This window comes from Podarcis liolepis (genome assembly GCF_965112155.1).
Source record: "Podarcis liolepis genome assembly, chromosome: 4".
In the NCBI taxonomy this organism is placed as follows: Eukaryota; Metazoa; Chordata; class Lepidosauria; order Squamata; family Lacertidae; genus Podarcis; species Podarcis liolepis.
In genome coordinates, this window is record NC_139558.1 from 4529412 (window position 1) to 4554056 (window position 24645).

Genomic DNA, 24645 nt, shown 5'->3' on the forward strand with positions numbered 1-24645 from the left:
GTGGTGGGGAGATAGTGACCAAGCAAAGACTGAGTTTGTCATACATCAGCTGCTGCGCACAGATTCAGTTCTGCTTTCTGCAAGGTGCAGTTGCACTCGCTTGTGTGCCTAAACAAAGCTGTTGCCCTACCCATTCCAGTTTGCTCTGGCATGTAGCAAATTACTTCCTCCACTGATGAGATGGGAGTTCAGCTCTGCTTTCAAACCACAGGCTGCAACTGTGTCTCTGTGTAGCACCCTGCTTGTGGTTAACGCTTAGCTGGAATGAAATATTCAACGCAGCAACAGAGAAATTAAAATAATAATTTATTTGTCAGACAAATAAATAAGAGGCACAGTGGTATATGATTACCAAGCTCTGGCCTGGCCTCCTGCCATTATGGCCAGCACTTATATTTCCTTAATCCACCCCCCTTTGTTCCTCCTGTGGCTGCCTCTGTTCAATCAGCCTGCTCGAATTTCCTATTGGCTGATTGCTATAACCAATTTTAAGATACACCCATATCCTTCTGTCCTTATATGGAATACAAAGAGCTATATATATTGTTACATCTATAAATGACAAATAAGTATTAATATATCTTACATGTGTCTCAACAAGGAATCTTAATTACCAGCTCACCTCTTGCCCTCCTTGCCCTATTGCCTTCTAAAACAAATGGTTAATAATTTTAAATTTTTATCTTGAACAGATGTCAGAGACCTTGGGTTCATATTCTCATGCATCATCAATGAAATATCTCCTTTTGGAGGTCTTTAAACAAAGGTCTGACAGCCATTTGTCATAAGTGCTCGATTGGCGTCTCTTGTCTGACAGGGGGCTGGGCTCAATGGCCCCTGTGGTCTCCTACAGCAATATGACTCTATGAAATAAGAATTTAACATTTCTTTCTTTCTAGATCCTTTGCATAATTACATTTAAGCCAGGATATTTCATACATTATCATAGATAGCTTTTTAGAAGGATAAACTTCCTAAAAGTAACAAGGAAGGAACAGTTTACAGCCTCAAAATAAAATAGGGAAAAAAAAAGCCTCTTCCCCTGTTCACACTTCCCCCCTTCTCCAGCCGGTTTGTTTTCCATGTGCTCTTGGCCTTTTGACCTTAGGCTCAAGTTTAAGGCACATGGTTTTATTTTACTGTTTACCAAACTCTTAATTATGTAGGGTCTGTGTAACCTTGGTCTTCAGCCTGTAATTCCAGCTTTTACGACTTTGAGAATTGTTTTCTGCTATCAATCAAAGGGGGGGCCCTTGTCTAGGAGGAAAAACATTGCCTGTGTCCTTTAAACAGCTGGCCTTCTTGCCTGGCATGAAAACTTTTGAAAATCTTTAAACTCTCTCTTTAATTTAGGAACCTGATCAAGATATAAGCCAATATATGCCTTGATTAAAAATGCAGTCTATATTCAGATGCCACATCTGCATTAGGGTTGCCATATTCCAAAGCCCCAAAACCTAGACACGTTTGGGAACCCCCCCACCATCCCACATCTCCCTCGCTTACCCCCTGCCTGCCACTGACCCCTTCCTCATCCGCCTGCTGGCCCCCTCCTTCCCCATACCCTCCAACATTTCTCCAATGAAAAAAGGGATGTCCCATTCCATAATAATAATTTTACTACTTATACCCCACACATCTTACTGGGTTGTGTCAGCCACTCTGGGCAGCTTCATATATATACCGTATTTTTCGCCCCATAGGACGCACCGGCCCATAGGACGCACCTAGTTTTTTGGGGGGAAATAAAGGGAAAAAAATTATTTCCCCCCCAGGTGTCCTGCGCTAATCCTGAAGCTTGGGGCGTGCGGAGCTCAACGCGCCCCAAGCTTCTGGGTGCCAGCAAGGTCTCCGCTAGCCGTGGGAGAGCCGCGCGGCTCTCCCAGGGCTATCGGAGCACTGCGCTAATCCCGAAGCTTGGGGCGTGCGGAGTTCAGCGCACCCCAAGCTTCTGGGTGCCGGCAAGCAGTCCGCTAGCCCTGGGAGAGCCGCACGGTGTATATATATATATACACACACACACACATACATACATAATAAAACACTAAACATTTTTTAAAAAAACCTTCCCTATACAGGATTGCATTCAGATGGCTGGGGGACAGATAACTCCATACCCTCCAACATTTCTCCAAAGAAAATAGGGGCATCCTAAGGAAAAGTAAGACATTCTGGGATCAACAGGGATGGCTTCTCTAAATCAGGGATGTCCCTGGAAAATAGGGACACTTGGAGGGTCTGCTTCCCTCCCCTCTCTTCCCTGAAGTGGGATAGAATAATAGGATATTAGAGCTGGAAGGGACCACAAGGTTTATCTAGTGCAACCCCTGCAATGCAGCAATCTTGTTGCCCTACGTGGGGCTTGAACCTAAGACCTTGAGATTAAGCTTCTCATTCTCTACCAACTGAACTATCCCTTCCTAGTTTATGGTGGGCCAAATGTTCCCTAGCCCTGCTCAAGATTATGAAATACTCCTCCAGAGAGGTTCAGCTGCTCTCTTTATTGCTGGCCCTGAAATAGTTGCTGACAACTGTGTTGTTTCAGCAGACATTTTTATTTCAGTTTCCTACTCTTCTGTTTTTGTTTTATTGTTGGCAGTTTGTTGTTTGATCATACATCCTATTGTTTGTATTGTATCTTAAGTATGGTAAGTGATTTTTGTAAGCATTTTTTTCTAAAAGGCAGGATATAAATGTTAATATAGGTAACTATTTATAATAGCAACCCCATTGCACAGGTTGTGCTAACCCTGACAACTCCCCCCTCCACCAAAGCAAAAGTAGGATCAAGCAGAAACAGAGATTTGCAAAGGAGATGAAGTAAAAATAGCATCTGTTCCTGGTAAATAAACACAGCTGAAATGTATGAAAATGGGGAAATACATAGAAAGACTTATCTTCTGATGGGACAAGGCAGGAGAGAAGGAAGAAGAAATGTGAACCTTTTGAAAGCCAGTCCCTACAATATGGTTTTTTTATTGTGTGATCTGTGCTGTGGCTTTATCTCATAATGAGGATTATTTTGTGTGCCTGGAGCTTGTTGCAGGCAAGTAATTCATATAAATATGCTTCACTGCGGCTTGATCATAACTTAAAGTATGTTTATGACCCATGTAAAATGGTCCTGGAACACTATCTGAGCAAATTAAAGGTGTAATTCTCACTTACCTTCTCCTTTGCTGAATCAGAAGACATCTTCAAGGCTGGTGTGGTACTGCTCTCCACACAGGAAGCACTTTCTGGTGAAAGCCATTATTGTAAGAAGATTGTATAAAGACATTGAGATGGACTGTAAGAAACACCTGGAGATTGGGCTGTTGCAGAGAAATGATGGCAAGCATTCTGTATTTTCAGAGTTGCATATACAAAACACCCACCAGCCTGATATAGGGCTCCTGTAAAATACTGCATCCTCATCTCAAATAGGCTCCTAAAAGCCAAAGAAATTAATTTACTTGGGATATATTGGATTTGGGCAAATCCTGAATAAAAAGGAACTGAAGAAGAATGTCTACAAAACATATTTGGAGGGACATTTGAAATGATCTGGGGCACTTAACTGCATACAATTTGCATGCAAAAATTAAAACCTTTCTCCCCAAGCTTGCCATATAAGGTCAAACTTCCAAGAGAGAATGATTTTACTAGGGCTCTCCGCTAACTTTGCTTTAACAAAGGGGTATTGGCTTGCTCTTGTCTGTTCTCAGCCCTTTGCTAGTTAGATGTTAGACATCCGCATCCTTCTGCCACACACTCACTCCTGTCAAATCTTATTTCCTGTGACTTACGGTGCCACAGAAGCCTGAAACTGTGTTTGTCCATAACTCCCTAGCAAGTGCACCCAACCTTCTGCACTTTTGAATGTTAAACCCTCTGCCTCATGGTCCCATTCTTGTCCTAATGGGAATTCAGATGGTTCAAGTTCTAGCGCTGGTGGGAGTATCTCAATCAGATGTACCAGCTTGCAGACCCTCCAAGTGTCCCTATTTTCCAGGGACAGCCCTGATTTAGAGAAGCCATCCCAGTTTCTGATTTCATCCTGGAATTCCTTAGGATGTCCCATTCCTTAGGCTGTCCCTATTTGAATCGGAGAAATGTTGGTGGGTATGGAGTTATCCAACCCCCCGAGCCGTTTGAAGGCAATCCTGTATAAGGAAGTTTTTTCCCTATTGTTTCTAATGTTTAATATATATTTTTATATATGTGTGAAGCTGCCTAGAGTGCTGGGCTACCCCAGCAAGATGTGTGGGATATACAGTAAATAGTAAAATTATCATTAGGGAATGGGATGTTCCAGTTTTCATTGGAGAAATGTTGGAGGGTTTGAGCTTGACCCCGTGACTGTGGGCACTCGCCGTGGATGCCATGGAGTGTTCATGGCCCTGGTGCTGAAATTTGTGGGTGCCTAGCTGGTGGCGCTGTGGTCTAAACCACTGAACCTCTTGGGCTTCCTGATCGGAAGGTCGGCGGTTCAAATCCCCATGACAGGATGAGCTCCTGTTGCTCAGTCCCGGCTCCTGCCAACCTAGCAGTTCGAAAGCATGTCAAAGTGCAAGTAGATAAATAGGTACCGCTCCGACGGGACGGTAAACACCGTTTCCATGCGCTGCTCTGGTTTGCCAGAAGCGGCTTAGTCATGGCTTAGTCATGACCCAGAAAAACTGTCTGCGGACAAAGGCCAGCTCCCTCAGGCAGTAAAGCGAGATGAGCACCGCAACCCCAGAGTCGTTTGCGACTGGACTTAAGTGTCAGGGGTCCTTTACCTTTTAGCCCCTTAATGGGGAATTTTGTGGGTGCTCGGGCACCCAGGGCCCCAGGGAGTCAGCACCTATGATCTCAATGCAACTCTTCAGAAATAGCCCCAAAGGTAGGAGCAGTAGCACTGTAAGACAGTGCCCTCTCACCTCCCAGCGCATGGAGCTGTTTTGGAATGATGTCATTGTCAATGATATTAAAAGCTGCTGAGAGGCCAAGGAGAAACAGGAAGGTTGTACTCTTTCTGCTTGTCTCCCAACATCTAGCAATGGTTACCTACTTTGCTTCATTAATTTTCTTGATTGTGGAAATACAGGTATTCCAAGGTCCATTGTATTTGGTGTCAGGGTAACATCTAGAATGTAGTCTTGAGCACTTAAGCTCCCCTTTGCTTGCATTTCTCATGTGTAGGACATTACCATGTTGACTCAGGGGTGAGTGTTTCCTGCAACAGCTGTGCTTCAGAAAACACTGTGGTCTGTAAAGAAACCCCAGCCTACAAATTCCTGCTCATGTGTCAGGATACCTGCACAACTACGTTTCTGCAGCCCCTAGATGCATTGGCTTTTATTTACTTTTGACTATGTACAGTGCATGGTTCTTTAAAGAAGTGGCGATTTTGGGAGCAAGGTTAATAGTGTGTCCCCACTCCACATGCTAATGCAAAAAAACACATGAATGGGGCTTTAGGGTCATTGAAATCAATCGCCAAAGCTGAGGTTCAAGCTGCATTTTGAACAAAAAGTGGAGGCTTTGCAGCACATAGGAAGTTGTTTTTTACTGATCGGGCAAGACCAGAAAATTAGGCACCTGGGATTTATTCTGACTAGTCTAGAGACCTCATACAGCCTGCAAATCACTGTGGTCCCTCTCCTGTAGTAAGAATGATACTCAAAAGTTGCAACTTCTCCTACTTTGCCTTCTTCCACAGCAGAGTTTTGGTTAGCATTCTATTGTTCCTTTATGATTGAACAAGAAAGGACATGTAACTGGATACATCAGGTCAGTAGGAAGTCCCTGGACCCACTGTTAGCTATTTCTTCCTTCAATCATTTTGTGGAGTTTATTTTATGGATCTGAACACAAGTCTGTGCTTTTGTTGTTTGGATAAGATTTCAATATTACTGAAAACCCATTAGTAACAGAGACACTTTTCATAGCTTTAAAAAGTTAGCTGGATTTATATGGAACAGGTCCTTAGCATCGTGTTAGTAATACAATAAAGGACATTTGAAGTTAGAAATATATTTATAGGGTGCATGGAGCAAACAAGGGCTAGCACAATGAAATGGGAAAGCTCTTAAGACTGTAGAATATTATCAAAGGAATATATATATATATATATATATATATATATATATATATATATATGCAGGTTTTGGTGTCTTCGGGTGTCTTCCCGTGTAAGAGTTGGGGTGTCTAGGCGACGTTTCGACGAGGTCTCACTCGTCATCTTCAGGCTGGTGCTTTCGGCTTCTTGTTACTGGAACAGAGCAGGATCTCAGTGTTTGAGTTCCTATAAATACTGTTGAGGGGGTGTGGTGTATAGCCTCCAACGTTCTGGGCAGAGAGGAAGTTCCCAGGTTAGTGTGCCTTTTCTTCTTTTGTTCCTTAATTACTTGATTACTTACTTGATTACTTACTTACTTGATTAATTACTTGATTACTTACTTGATTACTTACTTACTTGATTAATTACTTGATTACTTACAAGTAATTAAGGAACAAAAGAAGAAAAGGCACACTAACCTGGGAACTTCCTCTCTGCCCAGAACGTTGGAGGCTATACACCACACCCCCTCAACAGTATTTATAGGAACTCAAACACTGAGATCCTGCTCTGTTCCAGTAACAAGAAGCCGAAAGCACCAGCCTGAAGATGACGAGTGAGACCTCGTCGAAACGTCGCCTAGACACCCCAACTCTTACACGGGAAGACACCCGAAGACACCAAAACCTGCATTCCTGTACCCGTGAAAATCTACGAAAGCATATATATATATATATATATATATATATATATATATATATATATGGCAGAATTTGTGCCAGATTTTCTATAAGGCAGGAATTCAAACATCATCTGGTCAAGGTTATTTTGCTACTTTGAGTTCTCTTATCATTTATAATATGGACCTTGGGTTATATTAATAGGCTCAATCTGATGTTGAATGCACAAGCTTTCTCTGGTCACTTGTGTTAATGTAATTGTGGTCAGAGTTTCTATCTGAATTTCAGTTACAATTGCAGATATTTTATAGGCAGCCTAAAAGGTACCAGCTTTTCCATACGTTATTGGAATAACTATTAAGCAGAATTAGGAATGTGCCAGCTAAAGGCTTAAAGAGAGCCTACATTATGGAAAAGCACTAAGTGCAGAGGGATAGTTTATAGTATCTCATTATATTGGTCATCAGCAAATCCTTGCATGCAAATATGAGGGGAAGAGCCAGCTGGAAGGAGTTGGTCTTCATCCTACTAGTGGTGGCGCATCAGCTAATGTAATAGAGTGATCTATTTCAGCATCTGGGCTACAGATAAGAAGAATAAATCAATCGACCAGTGGTGTGAGGCACTAAACACCCCTGGAAAGATGGAGCCCCAAGTATATATGTCATTAAAATACTTTATCTTGCTTGTAGCCTAGCATAAATGCTTTGAGTTGGATTTAACACTTCAGTATTTATTGGCACTGCAGCAACAGGCTACGAGAGGAACACAAACTTATCTGTAGCTACTGCTCTGCTGGGGGCATTTTCCCCCCAGAAGCAGAGATTAAGTAGACAGTTTGGATATTTTTAGAGCAGAACACTACTTTACAGAGAAAACTTAGGTTCCATGATGAGTCGTCCCCACTCTGTGGTTCAACTCGTCCCATGTCCTGACTTCATTGTGATTTGCATTTCTCTTTGTTCCTGCCGGGGCAACCATTCCTGTTGGGGAGCATGGCTGGTGAGGTGATTTACTAGGTGAAGCTTCCGGCTGCTATAATATTACAACAGAGGAGATGAGGCCTTCCCTTTATTGCTGGGGATGTGCAGGGCAGCTAGGGTAGAGTTGCCATATTTTGAAGAGCAAAAAAGAGGACACATTTGCTGACTGCAAGGTCATACACTGGCTGGCAGCAGCTCTCCAGGGCTTCAAGCAGGGCTGGAGATGCTGGAGATTGAATCTGAGGCCTTCTGCATTCAGAGCAGATGCTCTGCCACCGAGCTCTGGCCGTAAAACAAACAGAAGATCACATGAGCAGGGAGATGATGGACAAACCCTGGATGAGGCTCACACTTTAGGCAGATGCTGGGCAGGCCACCGTAGTGTAAAACGCTGGACTTGGTGGGGGGGGGGGACAAAAGCCATGCAGTGGGCAGCGGAGGGGAGAAGAGGCAAGCCCTTGGAGGGACAAGAGACTCAGGGGAGAGAATGGAAGAGGGATCCCAGCAGAAGGAAAGAGGGGGAAGGAAATGAAGAGGGTCCAGAGGAGAAGGAGAAGGGAGGGATGGGGGAGGGCACCCAAGCAGGAGGGAGGAGGCAAAGGACTGAAAAAGCCACTCAGTGGCAAGGGGCTTGGGGGGGGGGGGCAAGGGAAAGTGAGCAGAAATCGCATCAGGAGGAAAACTCATTTGGAAAAAGCCAGGGAGCACAGCAGAGATGCAGGTAAAGGAGGGAAGGGGCAGAATTAAATCAATAAGTCCCAGTTGAGGGAAAAGAGCCAAAGATAGCCTCCTTTTCTGGACAACATCCTGGCCAAGGGGAAGAAGGGTAGTTGTGCAGGGGGGAGAGATCATTGGATGGAGAGAGAGAGAGGGAAAGGGGGGGTGCAGAGGAGGCATGCCAGGGGAGGGAGCCAGAGAGAGAGAGGCTGCTACCGATTTTGTCCTGGGGGGCTTTGATCAGGAAGTGCTGAGAGGAGGCTGCCTGCCTCTGGGTCCCACTCCCTCCTACCCTCTCTCCCTCTCACACACACACAAACAAGCACGCCTGGGGGTGGGGTGGGCAGGGGAGTGGGGCTTGGAGGATGCTGAAGGGCAAGCTAGCACTCTTGACATTTTGCCACATTTTACAGTTCTGCTCGGACATAAATTTTAAGCCTGAAAAAGAGGACATGTCTGGGAAAATCCAAACATATGGCAGCCCTAGGCTTGGGATGGGGAAGAAAATTGATTCAGTTCACATTTAAAGGTGAACCTTCCGAATTTACCCCTTTTTTTTTAACAATACATGAATTGAAGCAGAGCCATCCTTTTGACATTAGCACTTCTCTGAATCTTGTGGTGTAGTTTTCCCATTAATGTGCATCAACATGCATACACTAGGATACAGTATGCCTAAAAATGTGTACAGGACCCCCCCCCCCCCAGCATGTGACAGCACTTTTAAGACTCATTAATTAAAACGGTAGAGTTTTACATTTTTGCCATTGAACTTTAGTTTGTTTAATTTTGATTTCAATGTGTTTATGCCTGTTTTGGCACTGTACTCACTAGCCCCACAGCAAGATGGGTGGGGTATAAATAAAATAATAATAATAATAATAATAATAATAATAATAATAATAATAATAATTGCTACTGGTATATGGTATCCAGTCTGCATGTAATCAAATGGTGTTAATTACTCTGCAAGTTCAATAGTATTTTGATATCTTCTTTCTACATAATGGAGAAAGATTAGCCTTGTTGCCATCACTTCATCCATTGACCAGATATAGACAGAGATGTCTCATTAAGTTATAAGCAATACGTTTGCAAGCCTTACTAGAAATCTGTCAATTTTTGGAGCCTTTTGCCCAAATGAGTGAATGAAGTAGAGCCATTAACACAGAGATTGAGAGATTCACTGGGGGTGTTCAATGCTTAAGGCCCTCAGGAAGGTGCAAAATGCATACAGTGGTTTCCCATGAGATCTATACCTTTCACAATATTTTGTTATTGAAATGCTGTTAGAATTGCATAGGATTCTGTCTCAGGGAAGCAGCAACTGCAGTGCTTTAATAAGCACTGTGCCTGGCAAATTACCACTGAACTTTCACCTGAATCATTCCACTGATGTACTGCTCACATCTTTTACTTGGTTTGGTTTTATATTTATATACAATGTTCTAATTGTTTTTAACTGCTGTTCATAATTCTAGCCATACTTGCTATTATATTTCTTTAAATAATCTTCAAAGTATTTCTATTCCTCCCTTATAGGGGACTCATCTTGGTTTCTTATCTTTGCTGTCATAGTAACTGACTCCTCATATTCTATTAATTTATTATGTCAGTCCTCTTTTGTAGCGATTCCTTTATCCTTCCATTTTTGTGCAAAAATTATTCTAGCCACTGCAGTCACATAAAGAGAGACAAAATACTCTCTTGGGAATTTCACCATTTGTTATACCTAATAGTAAGCTCTCCGGGTTTTTTTTTTGGAAAATGTCAGCCTTAACATCTTCTTTAGTTCTATGTAAACAATTTCCCAGTATTCTTCAGCTTGCTTACATAACCACCACATATGTATAAAGGTTCCCTCTATCTCTTGGCATTTCCAACATAGTTTAGATACTTTTTTATATATTTTCACAAGTTTGCCTGAGGTGAGGTACCGTCTATATATCATATATGTATATATATGTGTGTGTGTGTGTGTGTGTGTGTGTGTGTGTATATATATATATATATATATATATATGTAAATTCTCCTTTAGAGTATAACATGCTGAAAAATTCATTGTTGTGTTCCACAGTCTCTCCCATGCTGTCATTTCTATATTGTGACCTATATCAGTTGCCCAATGAATCGTGGTTGCCTTTATCATTTCATCCTTGGTCTTGCACTCTAGCAGAATTTTATAAATTTTGGAGGTTAGTTTTTCTTTATTTCCTATAATGACTTTTTCAAATTCTGAGCCTTCTTCAGAAAACCCTTTTTCTTAATCTTTTAAAAATACCTCATTCACCTGATAATATTGGAACCAACCCCTTCTCCACTGTGTATTTCATTAGTCTTTTATGGCACATTTATTGTAGTTTGATTTTAGATATCTTGTTGGGAAAGCGTGTTCTCCATAACAGAGAGCACGTGTTGCGGTTGGAGGAACAGGCCACCATGGGATGACTAGGCAGATTTGAGGGGACCCAGCCTTTAAGAGGTTAACTGGGTTGCTGGGGAATTTTGATTGTTGCCAATGAAGAGGAGGGGTCAGAGGTTTTAAATTCAGGGGACAGACGATGAGGCAGGCTCTTGGCTGTTTCGCAACGGATCACCCGCCCCCCCCCTCCCTTTTAAAGGGTGGTTTTTTGTTTTGGCTCGCTTGACCTTGCTATTGCCTGTCATGGGGTCGTCCGCCTTGGTGCGGGGGCCTAGTAGGAATTTTACCATCTGGCTGATTGGCTGGTGCCATTTGGTTTTTGCCTACTACGTAGCAAATCGTCACAACTTGTAAGGTTGGCGGTTAGGCATTGGTTAAAGTGGTGCTTGGAGGGGTAAGTGCCTACCCCTCCAAATGATGTGGAAAGGGAATTCCGTTAAAGGAATCCAGGGGCTTGCCATTCTTTTCATCCTTGTCCGTGGAGCCAGACTTGGGCCGTGCAAGCCCCAACGGAACATGAGGGTGAGAGGTGTTGGACTGTGTCCCAGCTTCATTTTCTCACCCAATACTTGTTTCCCACGCTGGATTCCGGTGGTGTCCGGAAGGGCCAGCACTGTCCTTGGGGGCAAGGACAGATAGTCACCAATGCCTAAGCAACCACTCACATTTTGTATTAAATAAAGTTGTGGCCAAAATTATGCCAAAAACCTAAACAAAAAATAAGCGTGAAGTGTGAATTATTTTGGGGGGTGGCGCTGTGGAACTCAACACGCAAATGCCCAGCATTACAATTTAATGAACAGTTTATAATTCTAGTAAATAAACTACATGACTACCCAGCACCTCTGCCAGACATGATACAGAGAAAAGGATAGCTGCCATTGTGGGAAAATGGCCAATCTTTTCCCTCCCCCTGGAGTAGAGTTTCACTCAATTTGCATTTTAAAGTGAAGCAGCCTAATTCACATATCTCAGAGAATGAAGTTAGCAGACTGCTTGTCTCTGAATGCAGTTTCACTTCAGAAAATGTATGCAAAAATATATATTCTTAATGAGTAAAACAGTAGAGAGATACATGTAAAAAGCATGTAAATATATATATACATTAGATAAAGGGGTATACCAAGGGTTTTTTTTTTCAGCTGGAATATGCTGGGATGCAGTTCCAGCACCTCTCCAACTATCAAATCCACTTTCACCCAATAAAATCCACAGTTCCAGCTGTGTTTCCACTGAGAACGTCAACTGCAGGGAGCCTGCATGTTCCTGCTCATGCACCCAGTAGCACCTCTCGCTTCAGGCACCTTTGTGTGCAGGCAGCCCAGCTGTGAGGGGTTTGCTGGCAGGAGGTGAAAAGGGGTTCCTTCTCTGCCTTGTACACAGACCTTGGGGGGAAGGACTGGCTGGGAGGCCGGTGGAGCCAGCTTAAGAAAGGAGGCAGCCGCAGCAAGGCAGGAAAAAGCTCCCAAGCACCTTGAGGCAGGGTGCAGCCAGTTGCATTTGGAGGGGTTTGGAGTAGCTCCCCTAAGCTAGCCTGCTGCCTTAAGTGAAGTGGAGGGTGCTCTCCTTGCCACCATTGTCAAAGTTGGGGCAACCCAGTTGTGGGATATAAAGCTGTCAGTCAAGCCCAACATTCCGAGAGGACTAACTGCCTGTTTTGTCAGTTGGCCGGTTGCTGCAAGGAGCAGTCTTCTCATGATTCACTACTATATAGTATATAGTTTATCTATTATGTAACCTAAGCCTGCCTTAAGGAACAACTCTGTAAACCTGAATGAATCTGAAAGTAAAGTAGTTTATGTTAATATGATTCAGATTCATTGTGTTTTCTTTAAGAGGGACAGAAAGGGATTATCAACCAGGAAGGTATAATTATTGACAGGACTCAAACGAGTTAGCAACCTGCTTGTCGCTGCATAAACTCAAATAGGGGATTGTTTAAACTCTGCTAAATTATATAAACGTTCCCACACCAGTCAGATGGGCAGGGTATAAATTATAAAAATGTTACTATTATTAAGTCAAATTCAATTTGAATTGAAATTCATTGTGATTCAAATTCAGTTGGCTTTTGTATGTCAAATGGGGAAGGGCACCATCTTGTCTCAGATAGCAACAGCAAAATATCTTGGATTTGCCCAGGACAAAAGGTAATCAATTCCTGTAGCAAGTGATACTATGGAATGCCAAAAGTTCTAAGAGCAGAACGTTTGACAGAGTTCTCTGTCTTCTGCTGCAGGTGCCAATGTTTTATCAAATGCTGTTCCAATCATTTCCTTCTTTTTAATATGTACTCCATACTTGATGTTTTAAAACCATGGGGAAAACTGAGTGAAATGTAATGTGTAAATCAGCCCTTTGAGAGGCTGATAGAAAACTCTGGAAAAGAATGATAACATGCTAAGTACTTCCAGTCCCCAAATATGTCAGTGTGCATCACATCACAGAATAAAACTAGAAAAGAATCACACTAAGAGCCCAGATTCAAACTTCTCTTGCTTATAATCGTCCTCTTGTTACTGTTTCAAAGGTATATTCGAGAAATCTGATAGAAAGTGTTTGTATGTTTATTAGAATTAGTTGTGTGCTACAGCTCCAAGATTGGAGCAGGGAAGATATCACTCAGTTCATATTTAAAGGCACATTTTAAATTCACACTTTACAAAGACTGAAACATATCCATCCATTGAAATGAACACTTCTCTGAATTTCACAATAGTTTCCAGCCAAGTAATATGTGCAAAAATGCATATACTGGGGTGAAGTGTGCATAAAATGCATAAGGTAAAAGGTAAAGGGACCCATGACCATTAGGTCCAGTTGTGGCCGACTCTGGGGTTGTGGCACTCATCTCGCTTTATTGGCCGAGGGAGCCGGCGTACAGGTACAGCTTCTGGGTCACGTGGCCAGCATGACTAAGCCGCTTCTGGAGAACCAGAGCAGCACACGGAAACGCTGTTTACCTTCCCGCCGGAGCGGTACCTATTTATCTACTTGCAGTTTGATGTGCTTTCAAACTGCTACGTTGGCAGGAGCAGGGACCGAGCAACGGGAGCTCACGGGGATTTGAACTGCCAACCTTCTGATCAGCAAGTCCAAGGCTCTGTGGTTTAACCCACAGCGCCACCCGTGTTCCTATAAAATGCATATATTAGTGCAAATATACAAAATGTACAAAATATTAGGGAAATTGTGCTTTACAAAAATGTTCATATTAGTCAAAAATGCATGCAAAAATATGTTTAGTAAGGGAAATTAACATTCAAATGCTGATGAATTTTCACATGGATTCATTTTTATCTCAAAGTAATGTGGAAATTGTCATGAGCCAGGAGTCGGCTTCACCTGCTGAGCAGCAGCCTGAAGGAGCAGAAGGCGAAGTGACTCTACCTGCTGCTGATCAGCCTTCTTGCTCCTGAGGTGAACTGGCTGGCTCCAGCTTTCTGAAGCAGGGTTTCCAGCATAACGTGTTCTCCCTAGCAGAGAGCACGTGTTGCGGTGGGGGATACAAGCCACCCCAGTGTTGCTGGGCGGATCTGTGGAGTGACCCAGGCAGTGAATTGGTTAATTGGGTCGCTGGGGAGAATTGCTTGTTGCCAATTTTGAAGGAGGGGTCAGAGGATTTAAATATTGGAAGCCCAACTTTGGGCGTCCTCTTGGCTGCTTGCACACATGGAGCACTTGGACTTTCTTTTGCAAAAAGGTTTCCCCCATTTCTCCTGTTGCAAATTGTGGGGCTAGTCAGGGCTGTTCCCAGCTTAGCTAGAATCCTTTTGTTTATAGAATCCCCGAAGGTTGGCTTTATTTTGAGTGTGTGCAGCGCTGTTGGCCAAATTTTAAGCTAGCCTTGGGCGGGAGCACTATTTTGAGTTCCTTTAATATTGCTATGAGACTAAGATTCTCAAGAGCAGAAGCAGAGAGGCCTATTCGGCCTGCACATAACTTCCAAGCCGAAGTCTGCTACAGGTAGCAGTTAATTGTTAAGTTTCTGTGACATGTGACTCATTCTCTCTCTAAGAAAGTATCTGTTTGCTTGCAGGCCCAGTTGCTGCTAAAGACTCTCCTCCCTGAAAGAGAGGGGAGTGGTTGTGGGCGGGAGCCCGAACACCGCCCCTAGCAGGGGGCGTTGCCCCCTGCCTCCAGCTCACATGGCTGGCACTCACGCCCCCCCCCGGTGGCCGCCCAACCAGGTGCCATGGGGGGGGGGCGTGTCCAGCAGCCTTTATGCTGCAGTGCCAGCCTCTCCCCGGCCTCATTTCTCTTTGTCGTCCTGTGCGAGTCACCCACCCTCCACTCCCTTTGAGTTAGGGCTTAGGTCATTGGCCTTGCTATGGACCTTAGGTTGGTCGCCCCGGTTGCCCGGGGGGCCTGGTAGGAGTTTTTCCATTTGGCATTAGGCTTTTTGGTTTTTTCGCCTACCTCATAGCAATCGTCACAACTTTCTGGTGGTATTGGTGGGTAAGTTAGGCATTGGAATAATGTGTTGTGGTGTGTCGAAGTGCTAGGTGTGGCCATCGCCTATGCCTTCAATTTATAGGGGTATTCCGTTAAAGGAATCTGGCGGTCGTGTATTCCGTCCGAAGCCTGCTTGGCGGGAGGCCATGGCACGACCCTCGGTGACATCAGGGGTGAGCCTATAGTTGGATTAGCATCAACAGGTGTTGACCCCCTGGTGAATAAACCCACTTGTTTTGCGATCCAATGCCTAAGCCAATACCTTTTCATTGCTGTAATCAATAAAGTTGTGGCCTTTTCTAGCCCATTAACCTTATATCACGTGTCCCTTTGTCTTCATTTTACTTTGCGGGGGTCGGGTCCTCGAACCACAATGTATATCTGAGGCAGACAGAGGGCGCCAGAGGCTCCCTGTGCCTCCAAGGAGTATGAGCACTCTGTGTATTCTCTTGAGCTATGCTGTTTCTGAACAAGTTTATTTTCTTCAAGTTTGTTTTGCCCTGATAGTGGCGACTGCCATTTTAGAGATGAGCCATTGTGGCTTAGTGGCTAAAGTGTAGGACTAGGACCTGGGAGACAGGGTTCATATCCCCCTCTTAGCCATTGTTATAATAAAACAAAACAAACTGCTACTTTTGGACTATTCCGTTACTGGGTAGTTTGGCCCATTTGTGATAAAAGAACTTTGGGTTTCTTGAAGGGGTGCTTCCCTCTAAAAGGGCAAGCAGGGGTACCTGGACAAGCTGTGGGCTACCTCAACTCTGTTATTTCACTGGAAACATTTATGTCTGGCCTAGCAGGTGATCGTAGGGCTTTGCTCGCTTTGCCCTAGAATTCAATGGCCTCTGGCAGCGATTCTGGCCTGAATAGCGTCCCCATGTGGTGCACGAAGCATTGGTTTCACCAGTTCCTTACATTGTTTAGTTTTTTGCAGACTATGGCAGGGCCTTTGCAGATGCCTCCAGAGCTTGCCTCTCCTGCAGAGGATGACTTGCTGATGCCCCAGGTGCCTTCTTCCAGAAAGAAGTGTCTTCCGAGGCGGCATTCCAGGAGGAGGGCAAAGAGGAGCAGGGATGATGCTTACACTTCCTCACAGGTACATCATTCCTGGGCTCTGATGACGATTCATACGTCACCTTGGACCTCTACGGGGGTCAGGGTGAGGTTGTCCCAGGTCTTTTAAGTATCATCCTGGATAGCTCAGCTGGTCAGCACGTGGTGCCGGTAATGCCTAGGTTGGAGGATTGGTCCCTGTATGGGACAGCTGCATGCTCCCCCATCGTTCTACCTGGACACTGAGGTCCAGCACCAAGGGCCTTCTGGTGGTTCCCTCACTGCGAGAAGCAAAGTTACAGGGTGCCAGGCAGAGGGCCTTCTCGGTAGTGGCACCCATCCTGTGGAACGCCCTCCCACCAGATGTCAACTTCCAGACTTCTAGAAGACATCTGAAGGCAGCCCTGTTTAGGGAAGCTTTTAATGTCTGATGCATTACTGTATTTTAATATTTTGTTGGAAGCCACCCAGAGTAATATTATTATTATTAGGGAGTGGACTGGAAGATCCTCGGTGTCCCTTCCAACTCTACAATTCTATAAGTGGCAATTCACTATGGTGGGAATGTTAGACGCAGGGCTGCCATCATCCCCACAGCTTGCTGGGATCACAGGGACGGGGACATGTGGACCACTTGCGCAGCTCCACATTTCAAATGGAAATTCCCTGAGCAATAGAACCTGAAGCTGGTGTGCAGGAAGCTGGCCTGGCGGCAGCTTTGTTGGGACTTCTTTAAGGGTTCTGGCCAGCGTCAGCCCTGTAAATTTACACATCATGGTGGCAGCACAAGATGCCCCCTGCTCAAGTGGGGGACTGGGAGTTGGCAAGCAATAGCTCATTACCTCTGGCCCATATTCCCATAAAATTATCCCCCTTGAAAGCCTGGCTAAAAGGTTATCCAGATGGGTCAGCGGTTTTGTGTTTATGGGAAGGGTTTTCTCAAGGTTTATGATTCCTCTGGCTCGGAATACAGCAAATCAAAAGTCAGAGAGCTACCTGAGGTAGCCTGAAAGAAGGTTAGGAAGCAGCTTGCATTGGGACGTATGGTGGGATCCCCTTTGATCCTCCTTCTATTCCTGATCTTCATTTATCCCCATCGGGATTGTCCCTAAGAAAGCCCCATATAATTCCATCTGATCCTCATTTATCGCATCCCAAAGGCACCTCAGTGAATGACGCTATCCTTCTGGAATTGTTTCGTGAAATACGCATCTCTGGATCAGGTGGTTGAGCTTACCAACAAATTGGAAGAGGTGCCTTGTTGGCAATATGCGGTATTCAATCGGCTGTTAGGCTGCTGCCGGTTCACCCTCGAGATTTTAAGTGGTTGGGCTTTAATTTGGATGGAGCTCCTTATTATTGATAAGGCAATGCCGATGGGTGCGCAATAGACTGTGCAGCACTCAAGTCCTTTAGCGCCTTTCTGGATTGAACAGTGTGAGTCAAGACTCATTAATTGGGGGTACCATTATTTGGATTATTTTACTGGCTGGTTCATGTGACACCAGCCTCTTCGTAGGCTTTCTGGAACCCTTTGTTCCCTCTGGGAGCTGGGTGTTCTGTTGACAGTGGATAGGACAGTGGATTGAAAACTGGAACACTCACTTCCAGATTTTGATCGGGTGCCGAAATATATGAGTACCAAGGGAACCGGCTCTACGGACTTGAATTATGCAACCTAATACAGAATACATTGTACAAATGTTCATTTTGCATAATTTATACTTTGACTGTAGAAACTAGTTTTTCTTGGTACAATGGTTGGCATCCCATTGCATGTTATAGAATTTGTTTTATTTATTTTAGCACAAAGTGTGGACAGGAATCTATCTATGTATTATGTTTATAGGCAACCATTAAGAGGGGAATAAACTTTCACTTTGTAGTAAAAAATGTAAGCATGAAGACAGATTCCCAATATTTAAAGTACGGATTTACTTAGGCTATTCCAATCCCAAACATACTAACTAGAGTGTATGCATCATTTGGCACAGTGAGACCTACTTCTGAGTAAATATGCATGGGATTTGTCCTGTAAGGAATTACTGTCTACAGATATTTAATGCATCACAGAACCAGAACAGAAGGAGGAGCAATTCTGACCTGACTGTCTACTTATCACAGGCCAGTGAGTAGAGGCGTGTGCATGTGCTTCTTTCTCTATTCTCTGGTTGACTGTGCTATGCTGGATGCTCTACGTAACAACCTGGTTTGTACAATTATTTCTCCTTACAAAGGGGAGAAAGATTGTGCCACATGGGCACATGTGTGGCTTCGCACTCTACATTATTTATTGGTTCAATGGGAGAGGCACATTCCTGCTGCTCCACTATGAAAATAATGTTGATGTTGTTCATGCATGTGCATGAACTAAGTCTTAAATCTTATTTCTGTGTTATTTGCAGTGCTGTGCTTGTTGCCACTGCCTTTGCAGTTACTTCCAGGGTGCATCTGGTAACATCTACCCTTACGACTGCACACAGCTCACATTGATCTTTAACATGCTGTTAGGTTCTTTGTGTGCGGTTGGCCTACGCAAAACTTATACCATATGGGATTGGGCAGGTAGAAGCAATTGCAACCAATGGCTGCCTTGCTAGATGCAGCTGGTTTTTGCTATTGATGGATCATGCAGTCATGGTGTCATCTGTGCAAGGCTGGGGTGGAAACTGCCTCCATGTGCCTACAGACATCTTAAATGCACCAGTGATTCATCCCTCAGACATATTAAAATTGTGAGCACCTAAATGCAAAAGAATTGGTTTGTGTTTATCTTGCTCTGACAAGTAAAACTAAATCTGGGCAAAATATGAAATGGCAGAATTTTTCTTTGTGGAAAAAAAATTCTTGATGCCACTTCAAATGGGAGCTTTGCTGTTCTTAGCAGCCCATCTGCTTCCCTGGGACAGAATTCCACATGAGAACAGCCCTGCATCATGTTGTAATATCATTCCCAGAGGCATTCCCGGGGGCGCGGAGAGAGAGAGCTCTGCTCATTGGCAAATGGGGGCAGCCATTTGTTCCACTCCAAGAAATGCCCATGGGGAATGATGTGACATCAAATTGCTGTGGTGTTCGCATGAGGAGGTCTGTCTCGGGAACATAGGAAGGATGCTTTGGGAGGGCAAACTTCCTTCTTTTTTAGAAAAGATAAAAATAAATAACACATTATTTGAAAGTGTGAAACAACAACAGCAACAAACTGTTCTCATCATAGTTTTGTACCAGCTATATGGAGAGTAATGTTATCCAGGAGGACTCTCCAGTACTGTTATCCAGGAGGACTCTCCTGTGTGAGTGTCTGAGGGCCCTGCTCCTTCCTGCCACTTACCACCTGGCCCAGGGCAGGGCCTGAAGCCTCATAAGGACTGCTGCGTTCTGCTGCCCAGGAGGACAGGCCTCACAGGGACGGTTGCTGTCACTGCTGCTGCGGCCCAGGGGGATCCGGAGGGGCGCAGAGTTCTTTTAAAAATGTTTTAAAATTTTCCTTTTCCTTTCTTTTTTTTTTTTTTTGTATATGCGGGGACAGGGATGGGGGTGGGATGGATGTTTAGTTGGGAATTTGTTTGATGTTAATGGATTTGTAATTTTTATAGTTTTTCATTTGTATTGTTTTTTGGGGTTTTTTTGTTTTTGTTTTTATTGTTTTAAGGTCTTATTTTGTTCTTAAGGGGAGGGGTCAGGGCTGCCAGGGAGTGGGTCCCAGCCAACAAAATGGCTGGGGGGGCATGTTCCACAGAGGGGGATGCGCTGGGACAACCGATCTCAGTGATCACGGGTAGGAGGAGGAGTTATGCTAAGACCAGACCATGTCATTACAGAGGAGGCAGGTTTAGTCGTTGTCTGAGGACTATCCCTGCCTCCGGGTCTGGTCCTGACCGGACGGATACTAGAATCAGCAAGGGATACCCACATAACCTGAAGGTGCTGCTGTGCAATGCCAGGTCAATGATTCATAAGACCACTGCCATCCATGACTTGATCATGGATGGAGGATTTGACCTGGCATGTGTAACAGAGACTTGGTTGGATGAAGCAGATGGGCCTGTCCTTGCCGCTGCTTGTCCACCAGGTTTCTCTTACGCACAGCAACCCAGGTCATGTGGGCGGGGAGGGGGGGTTGCAGTGATTTTTAGGAAGTCATTAGTTTGCACCAGGCGTCCTATTGGGAAGACCCAGTTTTCTGAGTGCATGTTCTGGAAGTTGGGCAATAGGGGCAGTACAGGATTCCTTTTGGTGTACCGACCTCCCCGCTGCACCAAGGATTCCCTGCCCGAGCTGCTTCAGGTTGTGGCGGATGTTCTCCTGGAGACACCTAGTTTGGTTGCCCTAGGGGATTTTAATATCCATGCCGACACGACCTTACAAGGGGCCGCTCGGGACTTCGTGGAAAGCATGGCCTCCATGGGGCTGTCCCTGAATAAGTTTGGCCCAACCCATAGCCGCGGACATGCCTTGAACCTGGTGTTTACCTCCATGGATGTTGGTGTTCTGACACTAAGTAAAAGCGAAACAAAAGAAGTGCCATGGTCAGACCACTTCCTGGTGCAACTTGACTTCTCCGCGACCCTTCCCCTCTGCAGGGAGGTGGGACCGATTCGGATGGTCCGCCCCCGCCACTTAATGGATCCAAATGGTTTCCAGAGAGCGGTAGGGGATGCTTTATCCCATGTTGATGGCCGTTCAGCTGATTCCCTGGTGGCCCGCTGAAGGACGAGGTGCGCAGCCTGGGAGTCACTTTGGACTCACAGCTGTCCATGGAGGCACAGGTTAAATCCGTGTCCAGGGCAGCTGTTTACCAGCTCCATCTGGTACGTAGGCTGAGACTGTATCTGCCCGCGGACTGCCTCGCCAGAGTGGTGCATGCTTTGGTTATCTCCCGCTTGGACTACTGCAATGCGCTCTATGTGGGGCTACCTTTGAAGGTGACCCGGAAACTACAACTAATCCAGAATGCAGCAGCCAGACTGGTGACTGGGAGCGGCCGCCGAGACCATATAACACCGGTCTTGAAAGACCTACATTGGCTCCCAGTACGTTTCCGAGCACAATTCAAAGTGTTGGTGCTGACCTTTAAAGCCCTAAACGGCCTTGGTCCAGTATACCTGAAGGAGCGTCTCCACCTCCATCGTTCTACCCGGACACTGAGGTCCAGCGCCGAGGGCCTTCTGGCGGTTCCCTTACTGCGAGAAGCCAAGTTACAGGGAACCAGGCAGAGGGCCTTCTCGGTAGTGGCGCCCTCCCTGTGGAATGCCCTCCCACCAGATGTCAAAGAGAACAACAACTACCAGACTTTTAGAAGACATCTGAATGTTTAGGGAGGCTTTTAATGTTTGATGTATCACAGTATTTTAATATTCTTTTGGAAGCCGCCCAGAGTGGCTGGGGAAACCCAGCCAGATGGGCAGGGTATAAATAATAAATTATTATTATTATTATTCACTAGGTTTCACTGGACTTGGTAATATGTCAGGAATTTCCTGTTACTGTTCTGTACTTGTTTGAGAAAGACAATGTATTTCTTTTCTAACTTCTTGTCGTGTGTCTTCCTTCCAGGACATCAGGACAGCTGACACGTGAATGAGAAGATGGTGGTTTACAGTAAGAAGTGAATTTGACCATTTTGGTGGGGTTTTTTTTGGGGGGGGGGTATTACTGAGATTTTTCAAAAAGTGAGAGATTGCACCCTTTGTTCCCAAAGCATTTGAAAAGCTATTAAAAACAATGGAGGGATCAGCAACTAAAAAATGTGACAGTGCCTATTAATGCCAAAAATGTTTCTGATTTATAACTTTATGCATCGTTGCATGGAAAATGAATCCCTCAGGGGTGATTGAAGACTGAAAAAAGCAACTAAAATGGAAAAGTCCAAATTTGAAAGTTGAAATTCTACCATGGCAGCTGTCCTTAACTCAACCCGTTGTGGCCATATGTCACCATGGCTGTGACCTGCAGCCCTGTTCATGTGTTATGCCTGAAGAGGGAACTGAAAGTGGATGCACATGCCAGCACCACAACCAACATCCATGCCTGACCTCAATTTCAGCAGGAAGGCCTGAAGGGGAAATGTAAGCATGTTCAACTGAACACCTTTATATTCCTCCTTGTAAATGGGAATCATAATTGTGCTGGGTTTTCAGGCATGGGGAGGATCATAAACATCTTCCCAATTTATTACAGGATTGTGTAAAGGCTGCATGTCCCATTTTTACAGTTTCCCTTGTATAATACCATCTTACCCTTGGCAATTTTCCTAAAATATTGCTGACTCAGGTTGGTCAAACCATCACAAGAGTGCTATCAAACAGGCCAAGTGTGCATCCTCAGCAGTAGCTCGCATTCGTTTTCTGAAAGGTAACCAATTTATACCAGCTGCCATTCAAATTTTTCAAGCTAAAGCGTCATCCCAGCTACATTTTGGGATCCCAATATGGACACAAGCATATAACAGTGATTTAGATAAGATGCACTCAAGTATCCTGAGATGTATTCTGGGGCTCCCAAGTTCAATCAAGTATGAAACAATGTGTGCAGAACTAGGTATACACACGATGGGATATTGGGCCAGCACAATAAAATAGTGATTACGTTGTCATTTCTGTTGCCAACCTTTGAGTCTGCTCTCTGACTTACTTAAAGGCTCTTATTATCAATCCAAATGGTTCCAACTCTTACATAGCAAAATCAGATCTATTAGTATTGACTTGCAACTCTTGTATAATTCAAGTGAGCAATATATTTATTGTAATATTCTAACCAGATTAAGGGACATTGAAAAACAAAACATTGAGTAGCTATAAATAAAATTTGCTTCCCCAAGTTCTATGGTTTAAATACAAAAGATAACAGGGTCACGTATAGTTCAAAATCAGTAATTCCAGCCTTGGTTAGCCCGACTGAACGTTTTCCCTTCAGCTTTTGTCAAGGGCAAAACATCCCCAGAAACAATAGGCATTGCAGACATTCTTTGAATGTGCCAGACAGTAGAACATATTCTTTTCTACTGTCCATTGTACAATCAGCTACACAAATGTGTGCTATCCCCCTTTTTGGGTAGTCCAACATCACGGCACAATGAAAATATTAGATTCTATCTGTCTGATATTAACCCAGAAGTAACTGCAAGGGTGGCTGAGTTTTTGTCAATAGTATCTCTTAGAGTGGTTAATGAAAATCCTCATTATTACATATTTTTACATGGCTGTTTATTTGTATATATTTCAAAAATTTTTATACGGATGTTTTATGATGGCCTATATTTGTAATGCCTAATAAAGGTTTGGCAAAGTAAGTAAGTAAGTTGATGCAAAGTCATTTTCTCTTGATGTTCACTCTGTGGTTCTCCTGCTAAAATATCGTCCCCCTGAGGGCTTCCGATTCGCAACTGAGTAATTTTACTCTGTCTATTCAGGCCCTTTGTGAATTGAATGGATATTATTGCTTCAGATCCCCTCGCTCCTAGATGCATGATATTGTCCTTGGAATCATGAATGGCTTTTGCTGTGGGATCACAATTTTCAGAAATGCTGCCTTCCATAGCTGGTATTCTCTGGAATTATATTAAAACTTCTAAAATATGTAGTATCAAATACCACATGTATTAATCTAGGGAGCATATGAAAGTACTGCATATTTTAATTGTATCTCATCACTTCAATACCTTGAGTTATGCACAAAAAATAATGAATATATAATCACCAAACCCAAGTAAGATAGTGAAGTATTTTTAGCATGAATATTTTGGGACATGGAAAGACATTGCTTAGACAAAATAAACATTAACTAACTTTTATATTGAACATTTCTCTGTACTGTATGTGGTATGTTCTTGGAATCATATTTTATCCCTTAACTTGTTTGCTAGGATAGTAGTCAGATTTGGGCATTCTTATGGAATTAACTGCATTGATCAACATGTGAACCATGTGAACCATTTGTTGTCCCTAGAGCAAGAGGCACTGGACCAAAAATCAAATAAAAACCAAATCAGGCTACGAGTTAGTCACTGAATATGCAAAATTCTTACCTGTGAAAGACGTAGCCTGGATAAATGGCATTTTAGGGGGTACCAGTTCTATTTAACTTGTTCACAAATGATCTAACATTTGGGTTGGGCAGCGGTGTTTCAGATTCCACCAAATTATTCAGGATGGTGGAAAACCAAGCCTTTCGTGAAAGAAAGAATGGACAACATATTGGCAAGTCATGTTCCATAAAAGTGTATAGTAATGCATATCGAGGGGGAGGGCTGAGTTTGCATATACAGGGAGGAGTTCTAAAAATACTTTGATTACCCAAGATATCTTGGT

The 24645-nt window shown here is 44.0% G+C and overlaps 1 long non-coding RNA gene across 1 annotated transcript in view; it reads left to right on the forward strand.

The window, feature by feature from the left end:
- The window catches only part of LOC310706099, a 45562-nt gene extending 21935 nt beyond the window's left edge, over positions 1–23627 (forward strand). The window contains exon 2 of the long non-coding RNA XR_014525671.1: positions 21893–23627. This is a non-coding gene — a long non-coding RNA (uncharacterized lncRNA). The remainder of the gene's footprint in view (positions 1–21892) is intronic.
- Positions 23628–24645: the final 1018 nt, after the last annotated feature.